Raw genomic sequence first — 25,225 nt, 5'->3', positions numbered from 1 at the left:
GTCTTAGTTGATGACCCGTTGTCGACTGCTGTTGACCGCGGCCGGCCTAGGAGGGGGGGCGGCAGAGTCAGCCTGCATAGTTTAGGCTATGGTTGTGGTCTCGCAGCGGGGTAAGGTACTGGCGGGGTGGAGACCGGGCTTCACTGCCACAGGTGTTACAACATCACAACAATACTTAAAATAATGAGCGATTATCATTAGGTATCCTTTAGAGAACCAAATAAATGTTAATATATTTGACTACATGTTTGTTCCAATACTATTTTCCTTGGTAGTATATGAACAATATTTTTAAAGGTTCGATTACATATTGTTATGTCTATTCAAGGTAAAAAATTCTTGGATATTTTCATCGATACTAATGGACATGTACCAGGTATTGCCCCGACACCATGCAGATGAGAACACAATCGGTATAGCACCAGCCACCAAGCTAATGGGTGTGCGACATGTTTAGCCCTGGCCATCATGCTGATAGGCATGCAACATTTATAGGCTCTGCCACCACACTGATGGGCATGCATCAGGTTTAATGCTGGCCACCTTCCTAACGGGTGCCTAAATGTATAGTCCCATCCACCATGCTGATGGGCATGCAATAGGTGTAGTCTCAGCCACTATACTGATGTGCATGTACCAGGAAATATTTTTGAATTTCTTCCTTTGAATTAATACTTGTCCTATATTTATCAATCTAGCTTTATTTTAAAGAATTATTTTTTTCCGAGTTTCATATTATAAGTTAATTTGCAGCATGAGATCGCATGAATTCGCTTTTTACCAAGGTTAAATGTTTACAGATCAATGGCGATTACTAAAGGATTCTATCGCTTTATTTTCTTTTTGCACCATAACTAGGATATAGCTTTTGTAAAATACAAATCGACCAAACATAAGTGGTGCGATCACCCATGCTCTCGTACCTGAAACCCGGGTTAGCTCTAGTGAATGCTGGAGTGAACTGAAGGTGTTAGTTATCCAGAAGGGCACCAGACTAGCCCATTAATTTTACCGATGAAGTTTCTTGGGTCATTGGCCACAGCATGGGACACTAGAATTGTAGTGTACAAATTAATTATACTGAATAAACTACCTATCTGATACATTGCTCCACTCTCCTCACCCAGCATAATGCACTGATTCTTAGCTAGATAAATTGATATATAGGCTAACCAATAAATAAGACATTTTGACATGTGTATTTTATTGACAAGTAGCACTGATTTATTTGAATGTAGCATACTATGCCAACAAACTATACTGTTGCACTTCAGACACACTATAATTTACATTTAATCACGATTTATTTTAGACTGCAGTATTGTTTGGAGGATTGTTGATTGGAGGCGGCCAACTAATGGTGTAACTGTGGATCGGGGTCTACTGCATGAGCTATGATTCTTGAGTGAAACAATATTACCTGAGATGCTGGTAGACATATACACAGCTAAGCTAATTTAAGCGAAGTTCTGTTCTGGAGTTGGCTAGTGCCATAAGTTTGAAACAATGTGGCGAAAAGGTCACACAGCAGTTGGAGCTAATGACGGCAGGGTTATGTGTGGGGACGCGCAGAGACAACAAGCAAAATGGTTTAGGTTAATGAGTTATAATTACTAGTAGTACTGTGATCAATTAAACAACAGTGATGGCTTGCCACAGGACAATACGTCCACCCTGGACCGTAGACTGTTGATGACTGCCGGAGTAGTGTCGACCCGAGGAGGAGGAAACAGTGCTGCCTTGCACCAAACTCATAAATGAAACATAAATATTTTTGTATGTTTAACTTACAAACTTAATATCGCACCCTGAGTACAAGACTATCGTAACTCAAAAATCAGTGCAATACTATCACAACTCATTTGCCATAGTATTGCGCATATTCTTATATAATGTTTTCCAGAGTGTAACACATTATTTGCCATAAGTCCCGTAGAAGTAAATATAATATTGCGATAGTCTTGCAGTGCCTAGATAATGATATTTTCCTGCTTATGGTAAAAATATCTCACAAACTCAATTTTTTGAGTTACATACGATAGTCTTGTACTCTGGGTGCGATATATAGCAATTATCTTCATCAATTTTTGTGGGTGAAAAACAAAAGGCAGTATGCCTAAAAATATTGTCGTTAAATTGTAATGTAAAAAATTAGTTTAAAACATAAGTGGAAATGGAGAGTGTCGGTCTCCTGCTGTTGACGTCGACCCAGGTGTCTCCCCGGCTCCTTCAGGCCGTTATGCCTCGCCAGCGCCATCTCTTGAGTGTGTTGTGCGACGCAAGTGTTGGAGACGTGCGACGTATGTTTGTTTTACAGGATATGACTTATTATTTTATTTTAAATATATTTTTGTTTTACGTTTTTGTACATATTTTTGCTTATATTTTATTTTAATTAATTTTGTATTGAAGGGTTTGTATTTTGAAAGTTTTTAATTGTTCACCGGGCGCCAGGCCGCGGCTTCCGCCTGTGACCAATCAGCGTGTTCCGCGGGCTCGCGGAGAAGGGGGGAGACGCGGGCGCTCAGGCGCGGCAGGAGAGTGGGAGGGCAGTCGTGGACCTGGCACGAGAGGTGACGGATGTCTTGAGGACGTCGCTCCGGGACGGTGAGGCAAGCGGGCGCGGTATTTGCAGAACCACTAGACTTTTGCCGTGCGAAGACGTTTTCATATATTTTGCAGTCGAACTTGTCGTTGAGCAGTTACGGTCGCGAGTTTTCGTTTTACTTTTCGCACACGCGTGCTCTGTTGTCAATTCGAATTGCAGTCAGACAGACATCCTATCACGCGCGGGTCTTAAGGAGGATATTCTTTACCGTGGGAGTGATAGTCATCACGGGCGGGACGTCCCGTAATTTTCTTAACTGGATCAGTGCGCGGAACCGGGTCTCGACCCACCTCGAATTAGTCACAGGCGGAAACGTGGCAGCCCCATGTAAAGTGTTCGGAGTCTTGTGCATAAAGGACCATCAAACTTTATTAGAATTTTTTTCATTTCATCTCTGGAGACTAAGTTCCTCGGCCACGCGGCCTGAACCCCCTCTCTACCGAACCCTGAGTAGCCGGCAGTACAGCAGCATTGTCAGGAACTAGTCGACCAGACCACGACATGTGGCGCCCAACGTGGGGCCTAGCCAAAATACGTTTTCGAATTTGGTCTATGTTGACTAAGCATGCGGAACATTGAACAGTGGTAAAAGTCGTAGTGCGCGGGACATTGGACATAGTTTTTTCGGACATTGAATGCGGGGCGAGACGAGACGCTGAGATAGTGGTGAGACGTGGGAGCAGCTGCGCAGGAAACGGGCGCGACACAGCGGCGCGGAAGCGAGATAACGCGGGGCGTCTCACGCCGGCATCGTATTTCGCTGGCCGCGCGGATCAGGTATCTCGCGACGAGAAGAGATCGCCGACCTGGGGGAGATAAAGTCGCGGGAAGATACGAGATAAGGCGGAGATTGAATACGCCGGGAAGACGAGTAACGGATAATGGCAGATAACTACGAGCAATGCGAGTGGTGCGGATTACCGCGAACGGGACTTATCTGTGTGGTAACTTGCTCGTGCCCTTTGGGTAGCACGATGAAGTCGGAAAAAATGACAGTGCAACACGAAAACACGGACACGGACAGTGCGGGAAACAGTCGCGGACAGCAACTGGCAGAGTCAGACACAGCTAGCCAGGGGAAAGTGCGGCGCGGAGCAGGCGGACAGGTGACTGAGTGCGGGCAATGCGGGCACGGACAATTACCGGTGGTCATGCGTGTAGTGGAGGTGCCGGAACTGTTACCGAGTTTTTCAGGGGAGGCATATGAGGACCCGCGGATTTTTTTTCAAACATGCAAGGACAGATTGAAGGATTTATCGCGGGACAGATGGGTGTCGAGAGTGAGTGAACAGTTAAGAGGAAATGCGCAGGCATGGTGGGCGGAGGTCGGACATTTTCTCGCAGAGTGGGAGGAGTTTGAACGTACATTGTTGAGACGTTACGACGGACCAATGGCGCGCGCCAGTTGTGAACGACAGCTTTACTGTATGCCGCAGGCGGAAGGGGAAAGCGCGGAGGCATTTATTCATAGAAAAGTGTGCCTGTACCGACGTTTAGGCACAAATGGACCGTTGGGTGCAGTGTTGCCAATGATCTGCGAACAGTTGCATCCCACTTTGAGGCCGTTTTTGCGCAGTGCGATCGGACTAGATTTGTGGGAGTTTGTGGAGCTCGCGCGCAGTGTAGAAGGGGACTTACAGGCAATTAGGTGCGGGAATGCTGCGAAAGACATTGCACAGAGATCTGGTGTCGCGGAACAGGAAAATCGGGAAGAGACCTGGGCAGTTGTCCCTTACGTGGCCCCACCCCCTCCGCGTCAATCACAGGCAAGATCGGTGGCTAGACACGACCCGGCGACACGTCAGGAGGAGCGTCGCGTCGACCGGCGCACGACTGGCAACCGCCACCTAGGTGTCTGTACTGTGCTGCGGAAGAATATCATTGGCACGTAGATTGCCCGACCAGAAACCGTGTGTGGAAGAAAATGGCAGACGAGGGGCACCAGCCGGGAAACTTCCAGTAGGGAACAGTGATACAGTCAACCACTGTTCCCGGAGTTTCAGCTTGACTGAGTCACGAGAGTCACCACAGGGAACAGCAGCACGGCGGCGCAGGGAATGCGAACAGCGGGAGGGCAGGACAGAAGTGCGGGGAAGAGGCACACGGACAGTTAGGCCCCGGACAACTGTCACTTCGACACCAGAGTGCCCGGACAACTCAGCACAACCGGACGGGCGGAAGCAGCGGGGCAGGACTACGCCGACACGGACCAATCTGCATGAGGAATCGCCGAGGGAGGACCTGGACACCACCACTAGAGTCTCCGAGGAGGCGACGCCGATCATCACACCCAGAGCTACTAGCACACCGAGGGCACCAGCCGTCAACGCCGGATCAGCTGATGTCGCCGACGAGCAGCCCGGTCAACCGGACGTCCCGGCCGTTCCTGGCAGACGCGGGGCCGCGTCTCCGCGTCTCGGACAGCTGGGGGACGACGCAGCCGAGCTCCTCCGGGTGCCAGTCCACTTGAACGGGCGCCCTGTTCGAGCCCTGGTGGACACGGCGGCCAGCCAGACATTTGTTGCCGCTCACCTGGTGCCGGAGGGGGACGTGGAGCCATACGAGGGGAACGTCCAGCTGGCAACGCAGGGAGTTTGCGCACCCACGTCTGGGTGCGCCAAGGTAATCATCGGTGTTCGTGATAAATCAAGTCAGACCACAGCTTTGGTGATTCCGGGACTGAGAGAGGACCTGATACTCGGCCTACCTTGGTTGATACAGGAAGACGCGGCAATAGACGTCAGCGAAGGTAAGGTGCATGTGGGTCGGCAGGGCAGGCGTACTCTGTACCGAATCGGCGTGCGAGCTGCACCCCAGTCCTCCCCGCCCATTAGTCTAGGGGACATTCACAATAGCGTGCCTCCAGAGTTTGTGTCGCTGTTTGAGGAAGTGCTCGTGCAGCAACCACGGGTGTTTGCGGCAACGGACATGCTGCGCCGCACCACCTATGCCGAACACACCATACCCACCAGGCCCCACACACCCGTCTTCGTGAAGCCACATGACACTGAGCACGGGGCACGGCAGGTAATTGAGGAACAGATTAGTGAAATGTTAAGAAACGGAGTAATTGAACCCAGTGACTCACCCTACAACAGTCGGGTAGTGTTGGCAAAGAAAAAAGACGGGACCCTGAGGTTTTGTGTGAACTTTAAACCGGTGAACTCGGTCACAATTCCCGCCCCTCCACCCTTGATAAACATCACAGACGCTTTAGCCGGTCTGGGCAAGGCCAAGATTTTCTCCTCCTTAGATCTGAAGTCCGGGTACTGGCAGGTGCCGGTGCGCCTGGAGGATCGACCAAAGACTGCCTTCACCGCCCCCGATGGCCGCAGATTTCAGTTCTGCGCCATGCCGTTCGGGCTGATGGACGCCCCCGCGACGTTCCAGACGATGATGGTCAGAGTCCTTGACGGGTATGTGGGAAAGTTTGTGACTGCCTACTTGGACGATGTCATCATCTGGTCGGACACGTGGGAGGACCATGCGCAACACCTCGCCATGGTTCTCGAGCGGCTGGCCAGACATGGTCTGACCTGCGCGCCAAAGAAATGCCACATCGGGGCGGAGGAAATCCAGTTCCTCGGCCACATCGTTGACGGGGATGGGTGCCGCCCCCTCCCCGAGCACCTAGATCTCATCGAGGCCAAGCCAGTACCCCGGACGAGGAAGCAGCTCCAGCGATTGATGGGGCTCTTAAATTGGCTCAGGACATTTATTCCAAATTTTTCCACAGTAACTGCACCACTGACTGATCTGTTGTCCCCCAAAACCAAGTACCAATGGACAGAAGCTGCGGACCAGGCGCTGACTGCTGTCAAGGCCCTGTTTCGTGAGTGTCATACGCTGGCCAGGCTGAGGCCGGAGGAGCCCCTGTACCTCCAGACAGACGCTAGTCAGGTGGGCATGGGGGCCGTGCTCTACCAGCTTGGGCCTGAGGGCGAGCGACGGGTCCTGGAGTATGCAAGTGCTAAGTTCGGGCCTACTGCTCGCAAGTATGATGTCAACGAACAAGAGTGCCTGGCAGTGGTGTGGGCGGTAGGCAGGTACCGTCACCACTTAGAGGGGAGGTCGTTTGTGCTTCGCACGGACAATCAATGCCTGAAATGGTTAAACTCGATGCAAGGGAGGAAGTCTAAATTCACACGCTGGGCCATGACGCTTCAAAACTTCGATTTTCAGGTCGAACATGTGCCAGGGAAGACAAATCAATTGGCAGACGAGTTGTCTAGGCATCCTGATCCAGCCGTGGTGTTCGAGGACGAGGGCAGCTGGGATGACTTGGTGCCACCCCAGGGGGATGTCTCATCCACGACAGAGGGGCCGTCACCCGCGGCCCTTTATCTGACCACGCAGGCCGCCCCTAACACTGACTCGGGCTATGTGAATACACTCTCAGACTTGGTACAGGCAGTGCAGCAGGCGCAACTGGGAGACGCGGCGACCGTGGCGCAGGTGGAGGAGTGCCGTGCGGGAGACCTACCTTTCAGGCGCTGCAGAGGGGAAACACTGCAGGTCCGAGTCCCAGGGGACATGGAGTCCTGGAGTATTTACGTGTCGGAGGGGGCGCGGATGGCAGTCATGTCCTTCTTCCATGACCATTCTCTTGCAGGACACCCGGGAGCGGAGCAAACGTTGAGAGCCGCGAGGGAGACTTTCTGTTGGCCAGGCATCACGAGGGACGTCCGGGAATATGCCCGCCGTTGTCCACTCTGTCAGCATAGGAAGGTGCGGAGATCAGATGGGGAGGAGCAACAACGGCCCCGTCGGCCCCAGCAACCTTTCCACACCGTGGCATTAGACATAATGGGGCCATACCCACGTAGCAAAAAAGGGAAGCGGTTCCTGGTCGTAGTTACAGATCTGTTCACAAGGTGGGTTGAAGCATATCCAGTGTCCAACGTACGTTCAGGAACTGTGGTGGCATTGTTGGAGGGGGAGGTGTTCCCGCGATTCGGTTACCCAGCAGTGCTACTAAGTGATAATGGCGGGCAGTTCAAGGGAGCCAGGTGGAAGACGGCTTGTCGGAGGTGGGGCGTCGAACATCATACGACCCCCACTTACCACCCACGCGCCAACCCAACCGAGAGGCGGAACCAGGAGATCAAGGCTCAGCTCCGCCTCCGGTTGGGAGAGGACCATTCAAAATGGGACGTCCACATTCCTAATCTGTTATATTGCCTGCGGCGGCGGACGAGCGCCGTCACCGGCTACTCCCCCGCGGAACTGGTGCAGGGACAAAAGTTGGCCCTCCCGGGAGAGTGCCGCGTGGCTGCGGCGGCAACGGAGGGGGGAAGGGGGGAGAACCCCCGCGTCGAACTCTCTGAAATGAGAGAGCAGGCACGTCAGCGGCAGGAGCAATACCTGCAGAATAACACTCCACTGACAACTCGCCCTCCCAAACCTCTTGAGCCAGGCGACCTAGTATACGTGCGACAGCACCATCTGTCATCGGGCGCCAACAAGTTCAGCGCGGGGCTGGCCCCGAAGTGGGATGGGCCCCGGATGGTGTTACGACGTTCAGGCGAGACATCCTACTACATCCAGACACCTAGTGGACGGCCATCGAAAATACACCGGGACGACTTGAGACGAGTTAACGACAAAGACAGGGAGGAGAGGACGGGTCCCCGTCAGACAACGCGAGGGGACGCAACACACGACGCCGGCCGCGCGAGGGGCGTTCCTCACGGGCCGCGGGACGAACGGGACTCTGACGACAGACGAGAAGAGCGGGCGAATAACCCGGTGGAAGGACAAGACACGAGACAGAACGGTGAGGAGAGGCATGACCAGCCACAGGCGGTGGAGCAGACAGGACTTGGTGAGTGGGGGAGGCAGGAAGACACGGTCATCGAGGTATCCGGGTGGTCAACGAGGGACAGCCAGACAGACGTGACTCTTCCTGGGCTGATTGAAGAGCCGGACGAAGGGCAGACGCAGGAGCCTCCGACAGACGAGCCGACGCTGACGGACGACAGCCCTCAGGTCACAACGAGGATGGTAGTATGGTTCGAGAGTCTGGCCGGGAGACACCAGGAGCCACAGAGGCTTGGGGGGGCCCTGTGGCCTTTAGACTTCAGTCTTACTGACTCTGACTTTTCGGTCCATATTACGGAGCCTGAGACAGACAATGACGAGGAGCAAGATGACGGGAGGGGTTCGCCGCCCTTGCCGACGGACGAGTCACGTTCAGACGGGCCTGCGGACATGACGGAGGCGGAGACGTCATCGGACAAGGAGGCGGAACAGTTCGTGGGGGATGTTTCTGCCCCACCTTCACCCAACACATCCCTTGACACGTCACCCGTCCAACTGACACGTCCCACTAGGACACGACGGGCACCTGGGTACCTGCGGGACTTTGTTTGCTCACAGATGGGCACAGTCAGTCTTGTCGTGCCATCGAAGCCCCGAGATAGTGTTATGAACCTATTGCCTTATTTTGTCACTAAGGGGGTATGTCATTCACGACCCACAGCACCAGACGTCACACACACCACCACACCCAGTGCTACGCAGTGCGCGGCTACGAAAACTCGTGCATAAATGAGAGGCGTTGACGGGCATAGCGACCTCGTCGGAGGGGGGGGGGCATTTGACGTCGACCCAGGTGTCTCCCCGGCTCCTTCAGGCCGTTATGCCTCGCCAGCGCCATCTCTTGAGTGTGTTGTGCGACGCAAGTGTTGGAGACGTGCGACATATGTTTGTTTTACAGGATATGACTTATTATTTTATTTTAAATATATTTTTGTTTTACGTTTTTGTACATATTTTTGCTTATATTTTATTTTAATTAATTTTGTATTGAAGGGTTTGTATTTTGAAAGTTTTTAATTGTTCACCGGGCGCCAGGCCGCGGCTTCCGCCTGTGACCAATCAGCGTGTTCCGCGGGCTCGCGGAGAAGGGGGGAGACGCGGGCGCTCAGGCGCGGCAGGAGAGTGGGAGGGCAGTCGTGGACCTGGCACGAGAGGTGACGGATGTCTTGAGGACGTCGCTCCGGGACGGTGAGGCAAGCGGGCGCGGTATTTGCAGAACCACTAGACTTTTGCCGTGCGAAGACGTTTTCATATATTTTGCAGTCGAACTTGTCGTTGAGCAGTTACGGTCGCGAGTTTTCGTTTTACTTTTCGCACACGCGTGCTCTGTTGTCAATTCGGATTGCAGTCAGACAGACATCCTATCACGCGCGGGTCTTAAGGAGGATATTCTTTACCGTGGGAGTGATAGTCATCACGGGCGGGACGTCCCGTAATTTTCTTAACTGGATCAGTGCGCGGAACCGGGTCTCGACCCACCTCGAATTAGCCACAGGCGGAAACGTGGCAGCCCCATGTAAAGTGTTCGGAGTCTTGTGCATAAAGGACCATCAAACTTTATTAGAATTTTTTTCATTTCATCTCTGGAGACTAAGTTCCTCGGCCACGCGGCCTGAACCCCCTCTCTACCGAACCCTGAGTAGCCGGCAGTACAGCAGCATTGTCAGGAACTAGTCGACCAGACCACGACACTGTGACTACTCAAATGACTATTTTGACCTTAGGAAACATAATAGACAGTAAGTGTTAACTTTAGAAATTAAAAGAAGAATATGGGTAAACACACATATAAACACACATGGCACTTATAAGTTATTTGCGTGTTTACACTATCGTTTCTCTAACTTGTGCTGTCTGGTTCTAATGTGAATTCTGACAGAGGGAATAGGTACTGGCGAGTTGGGGATTAGGCTTAACTGCCATAGGCAGTCCAATTTTTAAATCACTATTTAATTTCCGGTGTTTAAAAATACTAAGAAAAAACAAAAATCGGCGCAGAAAATAAAAATTGCTCGAAAATAATGAAAATTATGATTTCTTGCAGAACCCCAAAATTTTTTTTTTTTCAATTTTCTAACGACGTTCGCAAAAGGCTAAATAGAAAGTTACAAGCGCAAGCGTTCAAAACATCAAAAAGCGTAAAAAAGGGCCGACAACGCGATCAAATAATGCATGACGGTTGTAAACAATTGTAATTGTTTGTACCATGGGTTCTACTTCTGAAGTGCTTCGCGGGTGATTAGAAATATGCTAGTTACATAATAACTTGTTCCAATACGAAAGAGAGAAATATTGGAGTGAGGTAAGTAGCACATATATAATTTCTAAGGTGATTATATATATTATGTTTGAAATTAAAATGTATGACATACGGCAAACATTTGTCAAAGAGAATAACACGTGTAGTGTAGTACATGTTTTCTTTGATACATATGTTAGAAATTATTTCGTAAGCAAAGGAATAACGTTGATGTGTGTTATTATTGTAGTACGTTAAATGTGCTTATGCCAAGTTCTGTTTTCTATGGTGTACGGGCTATTTTGATTTATGTTGATTACTAAAGAACCGTATACCTATACAACCCATTCCACCCCCAAAGAAGCAAAAGTTTTTAAGGAAACTCAGAAACTAAAAAAAATTGTCAGACTGTATCGGGATTAAATACATAGTTCCGAATTTTGTAACTGTTGACTATTACTAATTCTTTTCTTGAAATATTTTTAAAAAATTTCAGGTACTTTCTTTGTAACATGTCGTCTGTCATTTGTAAGAAGGGGCTAACCTACAAAACATAAACTTTTCAGGAGAGCAGAAAAACAAAATGAGCACATTGTAATGCATCACTGTATTTTAATTATTTATGGTTAGCCCCTGTCATATCTTAAAAACTATTAGAGATACAGTTATCCCCTTCTTACAGACCATGAAGGATGAAAGAAAACATGTATTTCTGCAGTTAACTCATTTTCAACAAAAATGTAAGATGGCCCCTTCTTACAAATGACAGACGATGTTTTCTAATCATTATGTCAAAAGTCCACTGCATTACAGCAAGTTTGTTTGCCTGTAATAATTATTTTAAGTAGAGGTTATGTTGGGGGTTTCCACATGCGATAATAATATTTTGAGATTAATGTTTGATGTAAAATTATTGTAAATGGTACTAGCTGTGTGCACAGTGGGATTTCTCATCTTCATTTTTGATTACTTTTAAAAAATGCTAATACAACTGACTTTTATTTATAAACAGATGGCTAAACACCAATTTCCATTGTTCTAACTTTAAAAATGACAAACTTCTTATCAAAATGTAGGAATAAGGAGGCACTGTAAATATGTAGTTGAGCGGTATTTGCGAAAAAAATGTTAAAAATCCGAAAATACCTTTATTAGACGTTCTTCAACTTCCTCTTTTCATTAAAATTGGCGGAGGTAATAAATTCCAAATACTTTAGGAGATATAGAATTTTTAAATTTCATCATATGTAGAGCGGTATTTGCGAGAAAAAAAATGTTAAAAGTCCAAAAATACCTTTATTAGATGCTCTTCAACTTCCTCTTTTCATTAAAAGCGGCGGAGATAAGAAATTCCAAATACTTTAGGAGATATCGCCGTTCTTATTTTGCATACAAGACCTGTGTTTATCATTCGACCGCCGCCATTTTTTTATTTTGCCGTGTGTTTGTGAATGCCTAATTAATGAAAATGGTCAATTAGGTCAGGTCAGTTACATTATAAATAATTTGAAACTAAGCGTACATTAGAAATAATATGAAATTATTTCAATGGTTCTTTAGTTTTAAAGTATTTATAATGTAACTGACCTGACCTAACAAACCGGGACAAAGGATGAACAGTAACAACTCATGTAAAATTTTTTTGTTACTTATTACTTGCGCAACAATAAAAAATAAGACTTTAAAATTAGAAACGTTAAAAACTCGCCTAAGTTGGAGACTGTAATTAAACACCATTTTAAAACAATAAATGAACTAAATAATCACGTATTGGTTCATTTGAATTCTGGCCTATCACGATCAATCACGTGACATCATTATCCAATAAAAAAATTGATACTCGTAAACAAGAAACAATGCGGAATGCCACATGAATGCACTAGTATAATTGTGATTAAATTTAAAAATTCGATATCTCCTAAAGTATTTGGAATTTCTTATCTCCACCGCTTTTAATGAAAAGAGGAAGTTGAAGAGCATCTACTAAAGGTATTTTCGGATTTTTAACATTTTTTTCTCGCAAATACCGCTCAACTACATATGATGAAATTTAAAAATTCGATATCTCCTAAAGTATTTGGAATTTCTTACCTCCACCGCTTTTAATGAAAAGAGGAAGTTAAAGAGCATAGAATAAAAGTATTTTCGGATTTTTAACATTTTTTTTCGCAAATACCACCCAACTACATATTTACTGGAGGCACACAAATCACAAAGCAATCTCAGTAAATTTGTTTCTACAAGCCAAGAATTTTAATATAAATAAATCGTATCAAAAAAGGCAATTTAATTTTGTAAAGTTTCTAATATTAAGAAAACAAAGTGAAATCAGTAAATCTGTTTATCCTAGCAAAATGAATTCAATGTTAGTTTGTATTCGTATATTGGCTTAATTCTGTTACTGATGTAAAATTATGAAAATACTAATGTTACTGAGATAAAAAAACTAACAACTTTGGTGTATCACGCCATGATGATTGTGTTTACCGAGGTAAACATTCTATGAGTGCCTTTTAAAAATCATCTAATGAAGCTTCATCTTTTGTTTTTTCCACAAACTGTACTTAGCTGAGAAGACTACTAAAACCTTATATTAAGTTATATTTTTTTCGTAGCCTATTTTGATAAAATAGAGCCTATATCTTGCCCCAAGCTAGGCGCAAGTTAGGTACCTGTAAAAAACCCCATGAAAATTCTTTTAGTAGTTTTGTAGATTAACATGTTCACACAGCCAGACAGACAGACAAAAAAAAAAGATAGAAAAACAAAAGTTTTTAAAAATGATCTTATTATATTCTGTTAAGACTCCCTATATCACCCGCCAAATTTTTTGCCAAATATTTTCAGTTTACAGACACGACGGTTGTACAGTTTTAGTATAGTATATATTACCTGTAATGTAAATATAGCAACGTTAATTTGTGTTGCACCTTAAATGTCAGTTTGTTACGGCCGGAGTCAAGACTGTTTTCTACCCTAATTTGTTTTCCATTTCAATTGAATAATTTTCAGTATTGTTCAATATTCTTCAATACCTATAAACTTGAAATGGAAAACTAATAAGAAATTAGTTTTATCATAATTAAGGACTAGTTTATTAATTCTAAACCTATCTATTAAAATGCTAAATACTTTATTTGCCTTTAATTCAAGTTCAGTTTGTGATTTTGCATTACTAAGAATACTCGTATCATCTGCAAACAAAACTGATGAAGTACCATCATCCAGATATGCTGGTAAGTCATTTATATATCGTCCCCCATATGCCAGAACCACGAATGTGCATTTTACAAGTTTTGAGATATTTAGATTTGAAACTTTAAACCCACTTTAAAACTAGGAAATATTAATCTGATGTAATGTGTTTATTCACGTGATACAGTGACAAACTAAACAAATAGAATAAGTATTTTGTTGAATGTTAATAATGTCCTCTACCCTGACATTTAAAATTTTTAAAAATTAAGTATAACACATTCGTGCTTTTGGCATATAAAATCCAATTAAAAGACACAATTTTAATTTTAAATGTAAATATATTCATCAACTTTATTGGTTGGTTATCATTATCAGCTCTTTAGAAGGGTTTATTCAGCACACAGTATGAAAACACTTGGAATAAAATAAATTTACAATGGAAAAAAATGGGTACCAGGTATAAATTCTGTCGATATTCTTCAAAGCACTCTAAAAAAATCATTTCAGTACAACTTAACAATACAATCTGAAAACAAAAAACCATAGAGTTCTAGAATATTATGAAATATAAATTTCAATACTACTTAACAATACAAACTGAAAATGAAAAAAACACAAAATTTAGTGCCGGTAGTAAATCACATCAACTCTTCATCTGGCTCATCATTGTCTGGTTATGGAAGTGCATCACGTACACCTTCTAGTTTTCAATACTCGGTAATATGCATGATGTTCTCTTGAAATTATCAACTTGTCACACATTGTACATAGATATTTGTACTTGGGCGCAGAGATTGAGAATGTCTCGTTGTGTGCCTTTGTGACTCCTTGTGTTTTGAGGGCCGTCCTGCTGTCCTCTTTATTTGTATTGCCTGAAAAAGGTTTGTTGAAATCAGTTTGTAGCATTGCAAAATGGGTCATAATAATATTAAGAATAAGTTTGAGGTGAAGGATAATTTTTTTTGTTGATATAGAAAACAGTTCAGATATGTTAAGAATTGTTATTAATTACTTTGGTTAAATTTCATGGAAAGCCTTAAAATACTTATTTCCTTGAGATACTTAATTATTAATTTGAGGGTTAACTCTAGTTCATAATAATTAATGTTGACATTTGATAATTAATGTCAGTAATTAAAGCAGTATATATTATAATTTTACAGGACATCATTTTTAAACAAAAGTTTTTATATGAATTTCAACTTTGTTTACTAAATTTTTAACATTGTATTTGAATTTTTTGGGTAATTTTATATTCTATTGGATATTGCTAGTGTAATATTTTGAGAATAGTCTGGAAAGTACAGAAGGAAGAGCGGACAGGCGCGACACTCTGGCGCCAGAAAGCTATTTTTCACTTTGTAAATGCGTGTTTGGGATTTACGCGTCACGTTGTACGCACAGCTGTAGCGACCGTCTGGAAGGGTCTCTGGAGGCTACCACTAGCCAGCCAATCAGGGCGAGTCCTGGCGTGGTGTGATGCGCTCGGCCGAAATTCCTTATTTGGGCATGTTGATGAATGCTGTACTGTGATTGGTCGGTTGGCCCACGGGGTTGCTTCCCTTGTCTTCACCTATACAAGGGAGGTAATCTCGTCTACCAACTCAGTTGTCGCTCGATTGTCGTCCAGTCCGGTCGCGTCGTCGGCAACTCGCACAATATTATGGAGTTGCACTAAGGGACAATTTAACGCCTAGGGGCTGGGGCCAGGCCGTAATTTTTTAAACTAAGTTCATTTTTTTTTTCGGAATAATGTATTAGAAATTTAGGCCCTAGGCGTCGGCAACGGCCCAACTTCGCGCGACTTCGGTCAGTGCGCGACCGTACCTTGAGTTACATCGCTAACCAAGGGACAGTAATAAATTCTATTTTATTTGTGAGCGACAAGACTCAACGACCATCAACAGAAAAATGTCTGGTATGGTATGTATTTGGACCTCATCCTATCAAAATTCAAAGACGTCGTTAAAATTTGAATAAGTAAAGACAAAAACTGTATAAGTAACGAAGTTTTTCTAATTAAATTCATTTGTAAAATTGTGTATTGAAGCCATGTAACGATGAGAAAAAACATTTTTTTTAAAGAAATAAACAAAGATAATTTAATAAACTCTTTTATTTCCAAATAAAGCAGAACCTCAGGAACATTGTTTGTTTTGTATTGTTACGTTTCTATGTGTGGTTAGCCGGGCAAAAACATACAACGTAATAACATGGCGCCCAACGTGGGGCACGAATTTAGACACTGCCTGATGATAAAATAAACATTCGGAAAAACAGTAAAAACTTATCAAGTAAATGCTAATCATGACTAAATTAACTGTGGCAAAACCTTTTAGAACATCGGCAAAATTATAACTTGTGAACGAGTGATTCGAGAGTGGATTGTGTGATTTTCGCGTCGTACTTGTAAACATCAACAAACGAAAACGAGCGGGAGAAGCCAGCATTCACCGTATAAGAACATCGCGGGACATCGTGGGAAAGGAATGCGACGAGAACTACATTTTAGAACATCGTAGAACAGCGCTTCGCAGAACATCGTGGGACACGATTCCAGCAACATAGATCATCTCGGTACTTCGCGGGACAACGAGGGATGAATCGCCGGAAACAGCAAGTCTAAATTGGACAGAAACTTACATTTTTATGGTCTAAATTTTGTATTTGTGGTTATCATTGTTAAAGTTTTTTTTTTAATGTGTTTTTAAAGGGTTGTTTACGTTTTTTGGTCATTTATAATTGTAAAACCAAAAGAAAAATGAGTACAGACAGTCAGGATGACCTTGCGGGTTTTCCTGAAACTTCAGGAATGTCCGATCCTAATTTGAATATTGAAAACATGGAACAGCCTGCAAATGGTAGTCCAGTAGAGGTTATGGGGGGGTCAGGTATGTCTAATCAAATGTTAGAAAAATTAATGATAATGATGGATAACATGTCACAAGGTCAGACTGAATTCAGGTATATAATGGAACAAAAATTTGATGCCACGGAAAAAATATTAGATGCCACTGAACAAAAATTAGATGCCACTGAAAAAAAATTAACCAATACATTTGAGAGCCGATTTGATGCACTTAGGAATGATCTTAATGAACAGATCTCTTCCTGTATATGCAAAGTAAATAATTGTGAAGTGCAGATAGAGGCGGTACAGTCTAGGTTAAACACTTGTGAAAATATAGTGGGCCAAGTTCAGGAAAATTTGACGCAAACAGGTAACACAGTTCAGGAACATAGTAATAAAATTTCAGAACTCGTACAACATAATGAAAGTATACAAAACAAAATAACCAAAAATCAAGGGGATATCACAAATTTGCAGTTAAAAGTAACTGAGAATTCCCAAAATATCTATTACAATGAAAAGAAAATTCGGGAAGTCAAGGAGAATTTTGAGGCTAATGTTGAACAAATATTTACAGAAAATTCAAAAATAAATAACCAGTTAGAGAATTTCAGGGATGATGTGGGTAGAGAGTGTTTACAAAAAATGGAGGAAAAGTTGAGTAAGATTCGAGGGGATGGACAGGGTAATATTAGAAGTTCAGTTTTAACTGTAGACGAAGTAAACACTTTCGAAAAAACAGTTCCTAAATTTTTTGGGGATGATCGAGGGGCTACTCCAATACAATTTATAACCAAATGTGAGAAAGTATTTAGCTATCTTAGGGGTTCAGATGATCAACAGGTAGAATTGTTTATCACTAAATTGGATGGGGCTGCATTGCAATGGGCAATGCATAAGGAGAATGAATGGAAAACATTTAAAGAGGCAAAGGTAGCATTTTTGAACAAATATTGGGGTATATACGTTCAAGATGATTTCCTACAATATTTATTTTCAGGAAAACACCGAGCAAGAGACGGCCCCATGGCCCCTTATGTTCAAAGGTTGTATTTACAGTCAAAGTTTTTGAATAATCCAATTACTGATGAAAGATTTATTTCCCACATTGTTCACCATTTTTACCAGCAAGTTCAAAACTGCATTTTGGGGGCTAGGACTAAGAGTGTTGAAGAGGTCATTGCATTGCTTGAAACATTGGACAGGAGAAACGAGCGAGAGGAAGGACTGAGGGGAAGGGAAACAGAGCTCCCAGGAAGGCAGCGAGGACAACCCAGAGAGAGATTTCATCCTCCAGAGGGCATGCCGAGGGAACAGGTCCAGCGACCCCATCGACAAGAGTTGCAAGGTAACGTAAGGCCACAATGGGAGGGACAGAGACCTCAGCAGGAACATCCAAGGGAAGAGAGGGTCAGGGAAAGACAGGATAGGCAGAGACATGATGAGCAAGGGAATGCAAGGAATTTAAACTCTTAGATAGGGAAGATATAGCCTCTGATACTTTCCCTATTCATTTCGCAGAGGCAGGAGGGTCATGTAAGGTGTTGAAAAAACAGGGCTGTAATGAACCCACTATTACACACGAAGGGAAGGATCTTTTGCAAAATGTCAATGAAAAATCAAAATTCATTCAAGGCAAGTTGGGGTTATGTCCAGTAATACAGGGTGAAATTGTTGGTACCGAAACAAAAGTTAAATTATTAATTGATTCAGGGAGTGAAGTAACCGCAATGTCTGAAGAATATTTTAATTCACTAGGAAGTAAAGCAATGGAAGCAGTTGCAGTGCTACCAGTTTCAAATATTACGATCATAGGAGCAACTGGAGTAAGAAATAAAAATGTGAAAAAACAAGTTTTAATGGAAATCAAAATAGGTGAAGTAATTATGTGGGTGGTTTTTCTAATAGTTAAAGGACTTAATGTTGATGGACTATTGGGAGCTGATTGGTTGCAATCAAATGAGGTTATCATTGATTATTCAAAGCAGTATATACATGTAAAAGAGACACAAATTACTTTTGCTGAAACTGATGCTAGAAACAACTCATTTAATTTACGAATTATAATGGGAAATGATTTTGAAATGGGTTTTGAAGTAGAATGTAATTTTTTAGAAAGGGAACATATTTTAGAAACTGAAGTAGAACAAATAATATTACATAGTGGTAACACAGAACAGCAGTATGAATTTAAACAAATTTTGCAAAAAGAATGTAAAGCATTTGCCAATTTCCCTGGGCTCAATAATAAATACGAATGTCGCCTGAAGCTGAAAGAACACCAACCTTTTGTACAGAAACCTTACCCAGTTGCATATAGTTTGAGGCTAGCCGTTGAAAACGAAATACAGAATATGATTGATGGGGACATAATTGAAAGGTGCAGTTCCGAATATTTGAATCCACTCGTTGTGGTTAACAAGAAAAATGGGGGGGTAAGGTTATGTGTAGACGCTAGAAAACTAAATCAGTTAATTGTTCCTGATAGAGAATCAACAGAACCTATGGATGAACTTTTACAGAAATTTGAAGGCTGTGCCTATTTTTCAAAAATTGATCTAGTAGCTTCTTATTGGCAAATCCCTTTAAATGTGGAATCTAGACCTTGCACTGCTTTTTCATATCAAGGAAAAACATATTGTTTTAAAAGGATGCCTTTCGGATTAAATGTATCAGTGAGCCATTTCATTAGAGGGCTTGAACAGGTTTTGGGAACGGAAGTATTAAATTTGGTAACTGTGTATGTAGACGATATTTTGATTGCAACTAAAACTTTCGAGGAACATTGTAAAGTTGTACAGTTAGTGTTGAGAAAATTACAAGAAGGAGGCATGACTGCAAATTTAAAGAAATCTGAGTTTTTGAAAGATGAAATTAACTTTTTGGGTAATATTGTAAATGCTAAGGGAATTTATATCGATCCTGAAAAATTAAAAGCAGTTAGGGAATACCCATCACCTACAAACAGAAAACAATTAGAAAGGCTGATAGGATTTTTCAACTTTTTTCGGAAATATATTCCAAATTTTAGCAATATTTGTAGTCCATTGAGAAAATTGTTACAAAAAAACCAGTGTTGGGAATGGAGACAGGAACAGGAGCGAGCAGTAGAACTACTAAAACAAGAATTAGAAAAGGAAATTTTATTGCACCACCCAAAATTAGATCAGGAATTTTATATTACTTGTGATGCATCAGGTGAGGCAGTTGGTGCCATGCTTTTCCAAGTGAATAGGGAAGGAGATCAAATTCCAATAAGTTTTGCCAGTAGAGCTCTGAATTCTGCCGAAATAAACTACACTACTACAGAGAAAGAACTGCTAAGTATTGTATTTGCTTGCTCAAAATTTCGAATCTATATTTATGGTAAGAAAACCACGGTGCAAACGGATCATAAGGCCTTATGCCACATGGATTCGTGTAAACTATTGCATGGCAGAATCACTAGATGGATTTTATCCTTACAAGAATATAATTTAGATATACAATATGTACCAGGAAAAGAACAAGTTGTTGCAGACACACTGTCTAGAGTTGTAACAGATTCACAATCGGCCCGAACGAAAGAATTCCAAATTCGTAATTTAAGAAAACAAATGTAAGAGGTAGAAAAGGGAATAGAGGAGTTTTCTAAGAAATTGACAGAAGAAATAAGTAAAGATCCCAGACTACAGAAAGTGATACACGAATTAGGATCTCCAAATTGTAGGGATGTGATAAAAGAAACTTTTGTAATGGAGGGTGAATATTTATTCCAAAATGTATCCGGCAGAGTACCCAAGTGGGTACTATGCATCCCCAATACTCTGAGAAATGATATATGTACTTTGATGCATATAGAATGTGGACACTTTGGAGTTACCAAAACTATTAAATACATTCAAGAGTTTTGTGTTTTTAAAGATATGAACAGGATGGTAGCTGTTAATATCAAATCATGTTTACTATGTGCACAAACCAAAGTAATGAATCGGAAATGCCAAGGATACATGGGAAATGTTTTAGCTACCAAGCCTTTAGAAATTGTGTGTGTTGACCTATTTGGACCTTTACCAAGCGGCAGGGGTGGTACCAAAAACATACTGGTAGTTTTAGACATTTTTTCTAAGTATGTTAAACTGTATCCGATTAAAAAGGCTTCAGCTCAGGTTGTTACAAATAAAATAATGGATGTTTATGTAAAAGAAATAGGTATCCCTAACAAAATAATCTCTGATAATGGTCCCCAATTTCGGAGTGAAGTTTGGAAAACCTTATCTAGTATTTTAGGTATCGAACTAGGATACACTGCTGTATATCACCCAGCAGCCAACCCTGCTGAAAGAGTAATGAGAGAATTGGGGCGTTTGTTTAGGGTTTACTGTAATGAGAAACATAACACATGGGCCAGCATTGTAGGCCAGATAGAGAAATTGATCAACAATTGTTGGCATGAGAGTACAGGGTTTACACCTATCGAGTTGATGCTACAAAAGTTACCAACCACCAAACTCCAAAATAGAATTAACTTTCCTAAAAATGATGCTGTAGATTTGAAAGAAAAGTTAGATAAGGCAAAAGAAAAACTAATGCATAAGGCTAATTCAAGGAAGGCCAGATTTGATAGAACTGTCAGACAAATAAGTTTTAAGGAAGGGGATGAAGTATTAATTGCTTCACATAAGTTGTCATCCCTTATAGATAATAAGATATCCAAGTTTTTCAAATTATATGATGGGCCATATGAAATAAAGGCTGTGGTAGGCCATAATGTTTACAGAGTAAACGATGCTAATTGGCACGTCTCTTTACTCAGACCATGGAAAATTAATTAAGTATAAAATAAAAAGGGTACATTTTAAGCAAGTTGAGTATGTACTTTTTTAGTATGAGTCAATGAAACAATGTGGACATCAATGAAACATTATTATGGACAATCAGCTATGCAATGTTTGATTATTGTGTAAAGTATGTTTATGTTGATATTGTAAACAAATTGTGATCAAGAATTTTATCAGGTTGGACTAAAGACACTTCACTATAGTGAATATTTAGCATATTTTTTAAATGACAAATGGAACATGACATTCCAATGAAATGTTTTTGTAATGTCAGTATAACCTGTTAAAGGTTATGTTTTATCTATAATCAAGTGTTGTGTTTTTTAGTAAAGATTGATTGGTCACTTTAATTTGGTATGGAGAATTGAAATAATTTTATGTATGTAATTTTTCAATGTTTGAGTTATAATTTTATAAATTTGTTTTAAGGAGTTATAATAATATCAAAAGTAATGGTATGTTGTTGTTCTGTTAAAAAGATATTGCAATACTCATGGTCAGGTTAATTTGTTGCATTTGTTTACACTTTGTTGATTTGTTATAGTATCTCTTTTGTTTCAATTGACACTTGTGTACTTTTTGATTTAATTTTTTATAAATTCAATCAAAAAGTAGAGGAAAAGCTGAGTTATATTAGAGGGAATGGACAGGGTAACATTAGAAGTTGTTTCTTTGGGATGAAATATAGGAAAATTTTGTGTCAACAGTTTTGAAGTGATAGTGTTGTCAATGTTTTGTTGGTGCAGATATGAGGAGTGGAGATATTGGTGAATTTGTGAGTTAAAGTGGTTATTTCATGGGATTTGAGGAGTTTATCATAAGCAGCAGAGAATTAGAGTAACAACGGTTTTTAAGGGATTTTAAAGGAAATAATTTGTTTTGAGGTTATTTGTCGTCGTCGAAGTTGAAGTTTTTGTATTTGTCGTCGTTTAAGGTGGTCGTGGAGACGTAATTCCTGGAGTTGAAGTTTTTATCGTCGTTAAGGTGGTCATAGAGACGTAATTCCTGGAGTTGAAGATTTGTTGTCGTCGTCGGCTGAGGTGTAAGTTTTTGAAGATGTTGAAGTTTTTGTGTTTAAGTAAGTTGTTCAGAGTTTTTTGCTGTTATTGAGGATTCTTCGTTGACCAGGGGGTGTCTGCTTGAAGCTTGTAGAGAAACCAATTTCAAAGTTATTTGTATTTTGCACTGATAAGAGGGAGATAACCATTTGTGGAGAGTTGTTGACCCTTTGTAGTAAGAGAGATGTTTTCAAATTTTTGGCTTTTTGACAAGGAATTAACATTGCAATATTTAAGAAACAGTTTTTTGAATTTATATATAAACAAATGCTTCAATGTTTGACTTATATTGTTTGCGTTTTAAAGATTTGTAATAATATGAAAAGTCGTGGTTTGCTATTATTGTGTCAAGATTTGCATTTCTAATGTTGATGTTAATTTGTTACATTTGTTTACACTTTTGTTATGGTATGTTATTTCTTTTGTTTCAACAATTTACACTTTTGTACTTTTTGATTTAATTTTGCAAATTCAATCAAAAAGTAGGGGGGGTTATGTAGCATTGCAAAATGGGTCATAATAATATTAAGAATAAGTTTGAGGTGAAGGATAATTTTTTTTGTTGATATAGAAAACAGTTCAGATATGTTAAGAATTGTTATTAATTACTTTGGTTAAATTTCATGGAAAGCCTTAAAATACTTATTTCCTTGAGATACTTAATTATTAATTTGAGGGTTAACTCTAGTTCATAATAATTAATGTTGACATTTGATAATTAATGTCAGTAATTAAAGCAGTATATATTATAATTTTACAGGACATCATTTTTAAACAAAAGTTTTTATATGAATTTCAACTTTGTTTACTAAATTTTTAACATTGTATTTGAATTTTTTGGGTAATTTTATATTCTATTGGATATTGCTAGTGTAATATTTTGAGAATAGTCTGGAAAGTACAGAAGGAAGAGCGGACAGGCGCGACACTCTGGCGCCAGAAAGCTATTTTTCACTTTGTAAATGCGTGTTTGGGATTTACGCGTCACGTTGTACGCACAGCTGTAGCGACCGTCTGGAAGGGTCTCTGGAGGCTACCACTAGCCAGCCAATCAGGGCGAGTCCTGGCGTGGTGTGATGCGCTCGGCCGAAATTCCTTATTTGGGCATGTTGATGAATGCTGTACTGTGATTGGTCGGTTGGCCCACGGGGTTGCTTCCCTTGTCTTCACCTATACAAGGGAGGTAATCTCGTCTACCAACTCAGTTGTCGCTCGATTGTCGTCCAGTCCGGTCGCGTCGTCGGCAACTCGCACAATATTATGGAGTTGCACTAAGGGACAATTTAACGCCTAGGGGCTGGGGCCAGGCCGTAATTTTTTAAACTAAGTTCATTTTTTTTTTCGGAATAATGTATTAGAAATTTAGGCCCTAGGCGTCGGCAACGGCCCAACTTCGCGCGACTTCGGTCAGTGCGCGACCGTACCTTGAGTTACATCGCTAACCAAGGGACAGTAATAAATTCTATTTTTTTTGTGAGCGACAAGACTCAACGACCATCAACAGAAAAATGTCTGGTATGGTATGTATTTGGACCTCATCCTATCAAAATTCAAAGACGTCGTTAAAATTTGAATAAGTAAAGACAAAAACTGTATAAGTAACGAAGTTTTTCTAATTAAATTCATTTGTAAAATTGTGTATTGAAGCCATGTAACGATGAGAAAAAACATTTTTTTTAAAGAAATAAACAAAGATAATTTAATAAACTCTTTTATTTCCAAATAAAGCAGAACCTCAGGAACATTGTTTGTTTTGTATTGTTACGTTTCTATGTGTGGTTAGCCGGGCAAAAACATACAACGTAATAAGTTTTAAAGAACAGCGATTGAGGTTTCTCTTTCTCGTAATGTAGCCAACATATGGATCTGGTGGGAATTTTCGGAACTCTTTTTGAGTATGTTTTAAAGTCAAGAAAATCGTCGTGCAACATTGTTCTCACTACAAGTGGGCGAGGATTATTCCTGTTTGTTCAAATTATCTGCGCCCACCTTTCAGGAACATAAACAGGAAAATTCTTGGATTTATTTTCTATCTTCGAATGTATTGAATCACACTCCATTTCAGTATGTCCTGTTTCGAAGAATTTATGATCAATGGTTTTGAGCCCTGGATGAGTCTGACAAAGTGTCATGCACATTGATATAAAAATTACATTCTTTTGCTGTCCACCACAACTATCCGACATCATTCGAACTTCTTCGATGTTCTGTTGACTCATTATATAAGCATAAACGCAACTTTCTATTTCAATAGCTCCTCGCTTGCCTAAGTTCATTCCAAAAATAACATGTTCCATCTTGATTTCCCAAGTTGTAAAATGTAAGGTTATATACTGCTAACTTTCGTAAGTAAAATATTTGCCCACACAGTCCTTTGGGAGTATTTAAAAGAGCCTTCAAATCAAAGTTAAAGGCCAAAATATGTTGATAATATTTTGCAGCTAATTTGTCTGTGTTACGTTCTTGGCGGGCCATTTATGCTTTTCTTTTATGTCTATCATACTCTTCTGTTTCCTTTTGCTTATCTCCTTCTGTAAGTGAATCATAAGCCAGGCATTTGCAGCATTGGTCTTTCTTTGGGAAAAAAACCCAAATTATACTCTTTAAAAATTGCTCTATACTTAGCAAGGG

The 25,225-nt window shown here is 41.5% G+C and overlaps 1 protein-coding gene across 2 annotated transcripts in view; it reads left to right on the top strand.

Annotated features, from left to right (window-relative positions):
• Nucleotides 1-10,556: 10,556 nt before the first annotated feature.
• Nucleotides 10,557-25,225, top strand: part of LOC134529458 (tetratricopeptide repeat protein 39B-like) — a 207,871-nt gene continuing 193,202 nt past the window's right edge. Inside the window, exon 1 of one of the 2 annotated variants that reach the window (XM_063363579.1) lies at nt 10,557-10,730. The gene's annotated coding sequence lies outside the window, so the exon portion shown is untranslated. Of the gene's footprint in view, nt 10,731-10,759; nt 11,164-25,225 lie in introns of those variants that run through there. The other variant, XM_063363578.1, reaches the window with a different exon arrangement.

This window comes from Bacillus rossius, chromosome 2 (genome assembly GCF_032445375.1).
Source record: "Bacillus rossius redtenbacheri isolate Brsri chromosome 2, Brsri_v3, whole genome shotgun sequence".
In the NCBI taxonomy this organism is placed as follows: Eukaryota; Metazoa; Arthropoda; class Insecta; order Phasmatodea; family Bacillidae; genus Bacillus; species Bacillus rossius.
This window is presented reverse-complemented; position numbering and strand designations above follow the sequence as displayed.